This window comes from Populus euphratica, unplaced genomic scaffold (assembly GCF_000495115.2).
Source record: "Populus euphratica unplaced genomic scaffold, PopEup_1.0 scaffold674.1, whole genome shotgun sequence".
NCBI lineage: Eukaryota > Viridiplantae > Streptophyta > Magnoliopsida > Malpighiales > Salicaceae > Populus > Populus euphratica.
This window is the reverse complement of record NW_011500543.1, coordinates 41,047-52,951: the sequence shown is the minus strand read 5'-3', so window position 1 is coordinate 52,951 and position 11,905 is coordinate 41,047. Positions and strand designations below refer to the sequence as shown.

The 11,905-nt window shown below is 27.4% G+C and overlaps 2 long non-coding RNA genes across 3 annotated transcripts; one reads left to right on the top strand and one right to left on the bottom strand.

Moving 5' to 3' along the window:
• Positions 1-5,263: 5,263 nt before the first annotated feature.
• On the bottom strand, positions 5,264-6,641 carry LOC105115301 (uncharacterized). Of its 2 annotated transcripts, XR_840316.1 has the most exons (3): positions 6,336-6,628; positions 5,899-5,939; positions 5,264-5,547 (listed from the first exon to the last, which is right to left on the bottom strand). It is a non-coding gene; the product is annotated as an uncharacterized LOC105115301 (long non-coding RNA). The 2 variants fall into 2 exon arrangements; XR_840315.1 differs by having other exon boundaries at positions 5,264-5,939; positions 6,336-6,641.
• Positions 5,541-6,182, top strand: LOC105115300 (uncharacterized). Its single transcript, XR_840314.1, has 2 exons — positions 5,541-5,763; positions 5,809-6,182. It is a non-coding gene; the product is annotated as an uncharacterized LOC105115300 (long non-coding RNA).
• Positions 6,642-11,905: the final 5,264 nt, after the last annotated feature.

Below are 11,905 nucleotides of genomic sequence, written 5' to 3'. Positions count from 1 at the left end.
TATACTGTAATTTATCTATTTGCAAATATGTGAGGGTTCAGAAGTTAAAAAAGAAAAAAAAAACATCAGTATTATATTTTCAGATGGCAATACCAATAAACGAATGAAAGGGAGGATAAAGCAAAGCAAAAAAAAAAAGCTTAAATAAATAAATAAATAAATAAGGACAAAACCAAAGCCACAAGTTCCCATTTACATCAAAGAATGGACCCCAACTATAGGAGGGAGTCTTTTGGCACAATGTCCTTCTCTCATAAATTCAAAACAAAGAGTTTTTTATTTCTTTTTTGTTGTAGTTTGTGGTACATCGGTAAATCACTTGAATAATTGTTTATATCCTTTTTCTTATATTTGGAATTGAACTTTATTTGATGTGTATTTTCCAATCAATAATTGCTTAAAAATTAATATATTTATCAGTGTTATTTAATCTAATAGGTCAACCTGGTGATATAAACAAAAAATAATCTCATATTAAATTATATAAATTTTAACCTAATCAAAATTTAATTAATCTTCTAATCAAAATTTAATTAAGAGTGAATCAGTTAAAATCTAATTTAATTTATATTTTTTTTACTTTAATATTTTTATAAAATGATATCATTTCGTTAAATTGAATCAATTTATTTAATCCATAATCTAACAAATTTAAAGAATTTAAACATTATAAAATTTTTCATTCAGAACGCGATATATAAAATTTAATCTTAATTCCTGAAAATGTTTTTTATATAATAGTAATTATTTATTTTTGTGTTTTAAAAATATTTTTTAAAAAATTATATATTTTTTTAATTATTTTTAATTTATATATTTTTTTAACATTTTCATATTATTTTAATGTGATAATATAAAAAGTAATTTAAAATAAAAAATATTATTTTAATATATTTTAAAAAACAATATAAAACCCATAAATAAACCGTTAAAAACAAAGCATAAGAAAAGTACAAAGATTAGGTTAAGAGAATTCTCTCTCGCTCTCTCTCTCGCATGGACATTGTTGGTAGAACAGCGGTACCCAACAGTGTTTCATCAACGTGCGCAAGTCACGGGGCGAAAATATTGACCGGAATTTATGTGCTCTGCTTCCTTTTCAAACAATCTGAATCCGGGCCAGCACGGAAAAGGACGCAATTGAATTGTCAAATTTCATGGGTGAAAAACAAATACATGAGCCCCACGTTTCATATTCAATTACTTACCGAGTCTTCGAAATGTGGAAGAATCGACTGTGTTCACAGATAGTATCATCTATTTCTATATTACGAAATTAAATTAATTGTACCACAAATATGATTATGTGCAATATTAGTGGATATTATACAACAAACTAAAACAACTAGTGGTTTTGTAATATATACATATTGTTTATGTACTCATGATTTCAATAATAGTTTGTTCATATTTATATTTATAGTCTATTAATACATATTTTATTGATGAGTTGATAAATAGAAATAATTTGTGAAACTCTTTCCGGTAATTTATGATGTATTACTGTGTCCATCAATAATAAATTTACAGATAATTTTATAAATGAACAATGTATGCTAAAAAAATTGCCCATTTCATTTAGTTAGTATATCCATCGATAGATAAATTTAACATATTCTTGATAGAAAAATTATATATAATTCTATTGATATTTTTCTTTTTCCACTAGTATTTTTACGGTGAATATAGTATACCATCAACATAATACGATTGATAAGTATGTCGCTGAGATAACATTGGTAATAATATTTGTAGTGATTTTTTTGTAACTCTCTAAAATATACTGAATCATGTTAATATTTTAAAATATATATATTTTAAAAAATATATTGAACAAAAGAAGAAAATAATTAAAATATATAAAATAATATAAAATAAAATAATATAAAAATTAAGTAATTATTACAAATTTAAATTTTTGTACATTCAAATAATCCTTTTAGTAGTCATCGGAATCATGAAGCCAATAAAAAAACATATAAAATACTCACATGTAATTTTATCTTCATCATTATTTGATATATTTCAACTATCTTTGAAATGTCATTGAAATCTACTATGATCACAAATAGTATAATCTATTTCTATATTAGTAAATTAAAATAATTATACCATAAATGATTGTGTGCATTATTAGTTGATATTATATAAAAAATTAAAAGAAATGGTGGTTTTAGTTGATATTACATAAAAAATTAAAAAAAATAGCGGTTTCGTAAAAAAAATATTGTTCACATACTTACAAATTATTATGGATTTCAATACAATAATTGCTTAAAAATTAATATATTTATTAGCATTATTTAATTTAGTAGGTCAATCTAGCGATACAAATCAAGAATAATCTTATATTAAATTATATAAATAGTCACCTGATCAAAATTTAATTGATTTTATAAATTAAGTTGTGATTAAGTTAAAACCTAATTTAACTAACATTTATTTATTTATTAATATAATGTTTTTACTTTAATGTTTTTATAAAATGATATCATTTCATTAAATTGAATCAATTCATCTAATCCATAATCCAATAACAAATTTAAAAACTTTAACATGCATTGCATCTTGAAAAGACATCAAGTGGATTGTCCACCTTCTTATCATTTTGTGAAATTTCTTATAAATACGTTAATTTAAAAGACAGGGCACCTGTCCAGAATATAAAATATTATGTTACTAATCATCTTATACTTTATATATATATATATATATATATATATATATCATCTTATACTTATATCATAGGAGAGATAGAGAAACTATTTTATTATAAGATCTTTTTTTTTGTGCGGATCCCTTTCCATACAACAAGTAACTTGTACTTGTAATTTAAGTATCATAAGATTTCTCCTGCAAAACGTGATATATGAAATTTAATCTCGATACCTGAAAATGTTTTTTTTACATAATAGTAATTGTTTATTTTTATATTTTGAAATTATTTTTAGAATTTTTTTAATTTTAATTTGTTTTAAATTAATATTTTTTTAGTATTTTTATATTATTTTTAAATTTTTTTTTATGTTTATCTCTTTCCATGCAACAAGTAAATTGTACTTATAATTTAAACATCATAAAATTTTTCGTTCAGAACGCGATATATGAAATTTAATCTAGATAGTTGAAAATGTTTTTTATATAATAATAACTATTTATTTTTGTATTTTAAAAATATTTTTTAAAAAATTTATATATTTTTTAATTATTTTTAATTAATATATTTTTTTAACATTTTCAAATTATTTTAATGTGCTAATATAAAAAGTAATTCAAAATAAAAAATATTATTTTAATAAAGTTTTAAATAAAAATATATTTTAAAAAACAATGATGACACAGTATTATAAAACCCATAAATAAACCGTTAAAAACAAAGCATAAGAAAAGTACAAAGATTAGGTTAAGAGAATTCTTTCTCTCTCTCCCTCTCTCGCGCTCGGACATTGTTGGTAGAACAGCGGTACCCTACAGTGTTTCATCAACGTGCGCAAGTCACGGGGCGAAAATATTGACCGGAATTTATGTGCTCTGCTTCCTTTTCAAACAATCTGAATCCGGGCCAGCACGGAAAAGGACGCAATTGAATTGTCAAATTTCATGAGCCCCACGTTTGGAAGAATCGACTGTGTTCACAGATAGTATCATCTATTTCTATATTACGAAATTAAATTAATTATTAGTGGATATTATAGAACAAACTAAAACAACTAGTGGTTTTGTAATATATATATATTGTTTATGTACTCATGATTTCAATAATAGTTTATACTTATAGTCTATTAATACATATTTTATTGATGAGTTCATGGCTAGAAATAATTTGTTAAATTCTTGTGGTAATTTATGATCTATTATTGAGTCCATCAATAATAAATTTATAGATAAATTTATAAATGGACAATGTATGCTAAAAAAATTGCCCATTTCATTTAGTTAGTATATTTATCGATAAATTTAATATATTTTTAATAGAAAAATTATATATAATTCCATTGAAGTTTTTCTTTTTTCACTAGTATTTTTACTGTAAATATAGTATACCATCAACATAATAAGATTGATAAGTATGTCAGTGAGATAACATTGATAGTAATATTTTAAGTGATTTTTTTGTAACTCTCTGAAATATATTGAATGACGTGTTCTATTGCTAACCCTCTTAGTAATATTTTAAAATATATATATTTTAAAAAATATATTGAACAAAAAAAGAAAATAATTAAAATATATAAAATAAAAGAAATTAATATAAAAATTAAGTATTTATTATAAATTTAAATTTTTGTACGTTCAAATAATCCTTCTAGTTGTCATCGGAATCATGAAGCCAATAAAAAAACATATAAAATACTCATATGTAATTTTATCTTCATCAGTATTTGATATATTTTAACTATCTTTAAAATGTGACTGAAATCTACTATAATCACAAATAGTATCATCTATTTCTGTATTAGTAAATTAAAATAATTATACTATAAATGATTGTGTGTAATATTAGTTGATATTATATAAACAATTAAAAGAAATAGTGGTTTCGTATGAAAAATATTGTTCACATGCTTACAAATCATTATGGATTTCAATAATATATATATCATTTACATTATTAGATTTAATGATTTTTGAAACAAAAATTTATTAGCATTTACATTTATAATTTATCAATATGTATTTTACCTACGAGTTTATGGATAGAAATTTATTGGTGTATATATACACACACACGCCCTTATTTATATATGAGCATGCGTGTGGTTTTCATGCATGAGCTTCCATAATGTTTCCGTAACATCCCTCACCCATGAACAAATATGATGTGGACATAAGATATTCTCATAACAATGACAGGAAATTAGTCGTGCTGATAAAAAAAGTAGGAGTTAAATATTTTCCAGTGCGTTTTAAGTTTAATGATAGTGCTCTTTGACACTCCTTTATATTATTTTAAATATTTTTAATATGTTGATATAAAAAACAAAACATCATTTCAATATGTTTTTAATAAAAAATACTCTTAAAAAACATTTCAAATTAATTAATCATAGCAATGTAAACAAAATATTTTTTTAATTTCTACCTCTTACAATCTATTTACCACTCATTCCCTACATCAATACCATGTTAATCGATCCCTCCACCTGTAGAGTGTGTGTGTGTGTGTGTGTAGAGAGAGAGAGAGAGTAACAAATGAGCAACTAGCTAGTTTACTACAAATATAAATATGTATGCCAACCACTTAGTACACACACGCAGGAAAACAAATATTAATGTTCTTCCGTAGTTGAGGAAAAAAAGTAACACTACTGTAAACCACAATGGAGGAATAAAAACATTAGCAAATTGCAATGATGCTCTCTCCGAGCTTTGAGAAAGTAGTTCTTGATCAGAGTATGGCCCTTAAGCTTTTCTGCTGCATAGATTGGTAGCTAAGTGGGAATCGAATCATCAAATTAAAGTTCATGGGAGAAATATATTCCTTGCAAGAAGGGAGAGGCCACACCATCAATATTCCTCTATTAATTGTGATGATCATGCTGAAACCTGATAAAGATAAACACTGCGAGTACATGCATGCTCTTCCAATTAGATCCAAATCAAGACAAAAAACAAAAACCCTTATATCAAAAGAGCTTGTTCAATGTGGGTTATATATATATATATAGTAAAATAATTTAGTGTTGTCTAAGCAATTAACACCATATTTAAAAAGCAAAACAACTACAAGAAATAAACTTATCAAGCACGAAATTATTCATCATGATAAGAATTAAATAAGTTATGTTTAATTAGTGAATTAAAGACATGATTTTATCCCAATTATCTCCATGCATCTCTACTCCCTCAAAAGAGTAACCAAACATTATTTATTTATTTTTTAAGAAATAAATTTACCATTTAATTTGCAAGCAGTATACATGTGAGTTCTCTTAGACCTGATGCACATGCAAAGAACAAGCAGTGATCTATGGCATATAATATTTGTTTTGAAAAACAAAATTCTGGTGATCAATGGATACAAAAGTGCTTCTTGCTTTCATTTTTTCGAACAAAATAAAAGCCTTTCTATATAATTGATCATGCCTGATTTTCAAGATGAGAAAATACTCTATGAACAAGGGAAAATAAATATCGGAAGGACATGTAGAAGCATCGAAGTAATACATAAAAGTTTAGCAGAAGAATGATCAACGCACGCACGCACGTATACACACAGATAGAGAAAGAGAGAGTATGCTTGGCTCCTCGCACGCCACCGGCAACAGCCCATCTAAAACAAAAGATTGGTCTTTGCTTGTGGCATACAGGGAGCCAGGCATAACCCATGTCACCTTCTTCTTTTATGCATCTCCCTTCCCTTTCGAATCCGTTTCTTGCTTCCATTGATGAGTGACACAAATCCTTTATTGATCTTCTTGCAAAGAGAACGAGTTAATCTGGTGAAACACAAGGCACACAATCACACACATATATGGAGAGAGAGAGAGAGAGAGAGAGAGATGGACATATTCAAACTAAAGAGGTGAACGTAGAAGGCTTATATATATAGAATATAGAAAGATATATAGTAAGGAAAAAGGGGTGGGATTTTGTTACCATATGAGAAAACTGCCTCCTATGTATAATGCCATAAATCCACTATCAACAATTGCATTTTTTTAAATTAATATCTCAAAAGTGAATCCTAATTAAAGCAGATTTTTTTAGATTTTTTTAACGTACACTATATGGCCTCCACCGCCACACCAACCACCATTGGAAACTTTTTTTTTTTTCGTCTTTCTTTTTGCAATTCTCCCCCTGTCACTTTTTGCTTAACAAACAAATTCCACCCAAACGGGTTTGGGTAAAGCATGCATCATTATAGGGTTTTATATTTGACCCATGATGCTCAGTTCTCTGAGAGTTTACTTTTCCTTTATTAATTTTGAGGTGACGTTAAACATGTATGATCAATGTTTTTATATCATATGTTATTATTTCAAATTCAAACTTAAATAAGGCGAGTATAAGATTTTTTTTTTGGAGCAATCTCAGCATGAATTGAAAGTAGATTTAGGGAGGAGCTACTTCTATTTACTCTATGATCATGGTAAAATTTCTTGATAACAAAGTAAAGAAAAAAAATGTGTAGTCTAGGCTCTACCACATATATGAGCAGGAGATTCCAGATAGGGATTGGTCACCCTCAAAAAAGAGAGCCTCAGGGCCCCCTACACCCTACGATAGATGTGTACATGTTTAGTGTCTTTTACAAGCTAAACATGGTCAGCCTTGAAAAGCTTTGATTCTACAGGTCTTGCCTTTCCCTTTCACTCTCAAATAAAGGTGATTAATGCTTTTCCCTTCTGGAGCCAGGCTTGTCGGGATCCCTTTAGGAGACTTTGGGATTCTTTTTGCCAAGCAAAGTCACCAAATGAGACATTGAATCTGAAAACCCTTCGATGCACTATTTTGATCTCTATAGAGTTCCGTCCCCTGTTTTGCCTTTGTTCTATCAGTGGTCCAATGCCCACCACTTCTTTCCTCATCAACTCTACACGTTCAAATTATTAAAATCATTCTTTTAGGGGGAAAAAGATTGATGGCCATGCATTGTTAATGATGTATGCACTTGGTAAGTGATATGGTATACATCAACCATGTACCACTTTTTTACCTGGAAATAATAATAATGAAATAAAAATGATATTCAAATTTGTAAAAGACATGAAAAAATCAGGATGGCGACATAATGTTTAGCATGAAATAAACTAATTTCATGTGAGCTTGAACTGTGTTTGTGTTTGAAGTACCTTGCATGAGAAAGGATCCATTAATAGTATGTCAAATAAATATAGTATAAATTCTTATTATTCAATTGAAAACCACACACAAAGGAGGTTCCAATTAGATTATAAATTGTTAACATGATTATATTAGTTATCTTATTCAATTAATGCTAATATTTGTAAATCTCGTCGCATATTCATAATTATAACTTATGTTAATAACAAATCAAGTTCTTTTCATAATTCAGGTGTTAGTTATACCAAATAATATGGGTTATGAAAGTGCCAAGTATTTGATGTACCAAGAGTTATATAACATAAATCTAGATTAGTCATTTAACAAGCAAAGTATTAAAGAGTGAACAAGATAACAAATACAAAACATGTTAGTATCAAACATTAAAGTCCATATTAAGTTTACACCATACTTATTCTTACACTATTAGTATAACCTTTTCACTTTTAGATTTTATTCATATAGATCCTTTTTTTGAGGATTCTAGTAATGATACTGCTTGACCGTATTGGTGAGCTAGGTAACAAAAAAACTCAAAATAAATTAAATTAACAATAACTTAGTTGAAAATAATTGATGGATTTGTTTTCAAAGATGAAAAAGTGTAACTAGATTTTAAATGACAAGAAAAAGTAAGTCTTGGTCCAAATCGATTGTAATGGTGATGTATTGGTGATTCCTTCAACATATATAAAATAACTCAACCTAATATCAATGATGATTATATTAGATTGGAAGATATTACAATAAAGTTTAAAAAGATGAAGATTGATTATTACTTAAGAATAAACAAATACTTTCATATTAAGTAAGAAATTGAATCAAGCAATCTCTATACCAAAACTAAAATTTGTGTATAAAAATTCAAGATTATAACATTACCTAAATGATTTTAAAAATTTCTTTGCAATAATAAAATATTCATGAAGAAAACGAGAAGATAAACATTAAGATTCGTTCATATCTTAAAGAACTCACCTCAACCACCATTATCCTTAATTTGGATCAAAGAAAGAGATTAGCCAATTATGATTATATATAAGAACACTTCAATAAACATGAAATAACTTGAATCAAACTAAAATAATAAGTTTTACAAACTAAAGAACCGAAATCTATAAAGAAGAACACGACACAAATTTGACTCTAACTTTGAACAGCAATTCAACCCTCTTAGAACCTCTTTTGGATATGTCTATTACAGATATATTTATAGGAAATTCTGTCACCTTTCTATCTCATTAAAGAACAGCTTATTTTGACATCTGAGTCAAAAGTTATGGATATAACACCGAAATGTGTTCTGAAAAATCAAATCAGGACAGCTTGGAAAACACTTTGGTGCACATTTTTCTTCCTCCATTATGAGCTATTTCTTTCTTATTTTGACCCAAAATAATGTGACAATGTCCCCTCCAGCTTTTCATCCACGTGCTTGCCCTTTTAAATCAATGAATTACCCAAAATAAATCAAATGTTATTTGTTGTGTGGATATGTAAGATCATGGATTGTGCTTTGGTTGATTTGGAGGCTGATTTAGGGCTGAACTTAAGCATCAAATAAGGATACAAATGTACCTATTAATTGGGCTAAGATTAGCATTAAAACATTGAGTGTTTGATGGTTTAAGTTTGCACAAAACACAAGGCAAGTTTGAGCTTAAAATAGATCATATGATAATCTTTTCTAGAATCGGAATAAAATTGATTTTTTTGGAGAAAATTTGGAGCACTTATTTGAACCAAGATTTGCTTCAATCTTCAACTAAATTTCCCTTCAATTCTTTGTTTTGAATTTCAACGTTGAATTTTCTAAAATAATTCATTTAAGCTCCAAGAACCTATCGAAACATTAAAAGAAACTTCATTACTAAAAAGCACATCAATTATTATAAAAAAAAAATAAAAATAATAAATACATATGTAAAATAAGAGACTTAATGATACTTTTGATGCACAATCAGATACCTCTCGCCATGTTTAATTAATTTATACTTATAACTCTGCAAGTACTGGTACTTTACTTTATGGCATACTTAAAGCTCCATTCTCATCTATAGCCTCTTAAGCTTCATTTGAGATTGTGGATCCACCTCTACGTCAGTCCATCCATATTCGTAAATCCACAAAACTACCAGATTTTGCTTATTCTTGTTATTCTTTATCATTTACTTTCTTTTTAACCTCTATTTATTGTCTCTTTGAGCCCTCTTCATATAAAGAGACAATTCTTGATTCGCTTTGGCAGCAAGCTATGGATGAGAAACTTTCTACTTTGCATAAGACAGATATTAGAGATCTAATTTCTTTACCTCCTGTTAAAAGTGTTGTTGGTTGTCATTGGGTGTATAAAATAAAGACTAGTTCTGATGGGTCTATTGAGCAATACAAAGCTAGATTGGTTGCAAAAAGATAATCTCTACAATATGGTATGGATTATGAGGAGATATTTATTCCGGTTGCAAAAATGACTATTATTCGTGCTCTTATTTCTATAGTTTTGATTTTTCAGTGACATATTTCTCAGCTTGATGTTAAAAATAAGTTCTTGAATGAAGATTTTCAAGAAGAAGTTTATATGACACTTTCTCCTGGTATTTTACATGACTCTGAATATGTTTGTAAGCTTAAGAAAATATTATATGGTCTCAAACAAGCACCCTATGCTTGGTTTTAGAAATTCTTTATTGTGGTCTCATCTTTTGGTTTTGTTTCTAGTAGTCATGATTCTGCTTTTTTTATTAAGTGCACTGATGCAGGTTGTATCATTCTGTCTTTATATGTTGATGACATGATTATTAATGGTGATGACATTGATGGTATTTCAGTCTTGAAAATAAAGTTGGCTAGACAATTTGAAATGAAGAATTTGGATTATCTTTGATATTTCCTGGGTATTGAGGTAGCATACTCACCTAGAGGTTATCTTTTTTCTCAGTCGAAATATGTTACAGATATTCTTGAGCGGGCTAGACTTATTGATAACAAAACTGTATATACTCCTATTGAAGTTAATGTGAGGTACTCTTCTTTTGATGGTTTACTTTTGATAGATTCTACTTGATACCACACTATTGTTGAGAGTTTGATATATCTCATCATTACTCATCCAGATATTGCATATGCTATTCATATTATTACTAAGTTTGTTGCTTCTCCTACTACTGTTCACTAAGTAGTTGTTCTTTATATTTTGTAATATCTTTGAGGTACAGTTTTTCAGAGTATTTTACTTCCACCCACCTCTTCCTTGGAGTTGCATGCATATTTTGATGTTGATCATGGTAGTGATTCCACAGATTACAAGTCTGTTATTAGGTTTTGTATCTTTTTAGGTGATTCTTTTATTTCTTGGAAGAGTAAGAAACAATCTATTGTTTCTCAATCATCCATTGAAGTAGAATTTTATGCCATGACATCTATTACCAAATAGATTGTTTGGTTACGCTGGTTACTTATTGATATGAGAGTTTTTTTTTATCATCCTACTCCTATGTATTGTGGCAACGAGAGTTCTATTCAAATTACTTACAGCTCGGTTTTTGATGAGCGAATTAAGCACATTAAGATCGATTATCATTTTACTTGTTATCATCTCAAGTATGACACTATTGTTTTACCTTTTATTCCTTTTTCCTTGTAAATTTCTTTATCAAAACACATTCCATCTCTTATTTTTGTTTTGTGGTTGATAAACTCTTGATATTTGTAATTCTCACATCATGAGTTTGAGAGAAAATATTAAATAATATTTATATAGTTTTATTTATTAAGAGTAGAATAATATTTTTAGTTTATATATATATATATATATATATATATATATATATAAGGTGTTAGTTTTATTTTATATATATATATATATATATATATATATATATATAAAAAGAGAGAGAGAAAGAGATTAAAACTAAGCATTCATACTAAATAAATTATTTAAAATTTTATCCTTCTTTTTATATTTAATTTTAATTATTTTAATAATTCTAATAGTACCAGACTATCGGTTGTTACGCATCTATGGAACGTTTTCTCAGATTCCTACAATATCACTGCTCAAGGGGAAATGTCAATTTAAGAACAAGACAATCACGTGGTAGACAAACCACTCTTT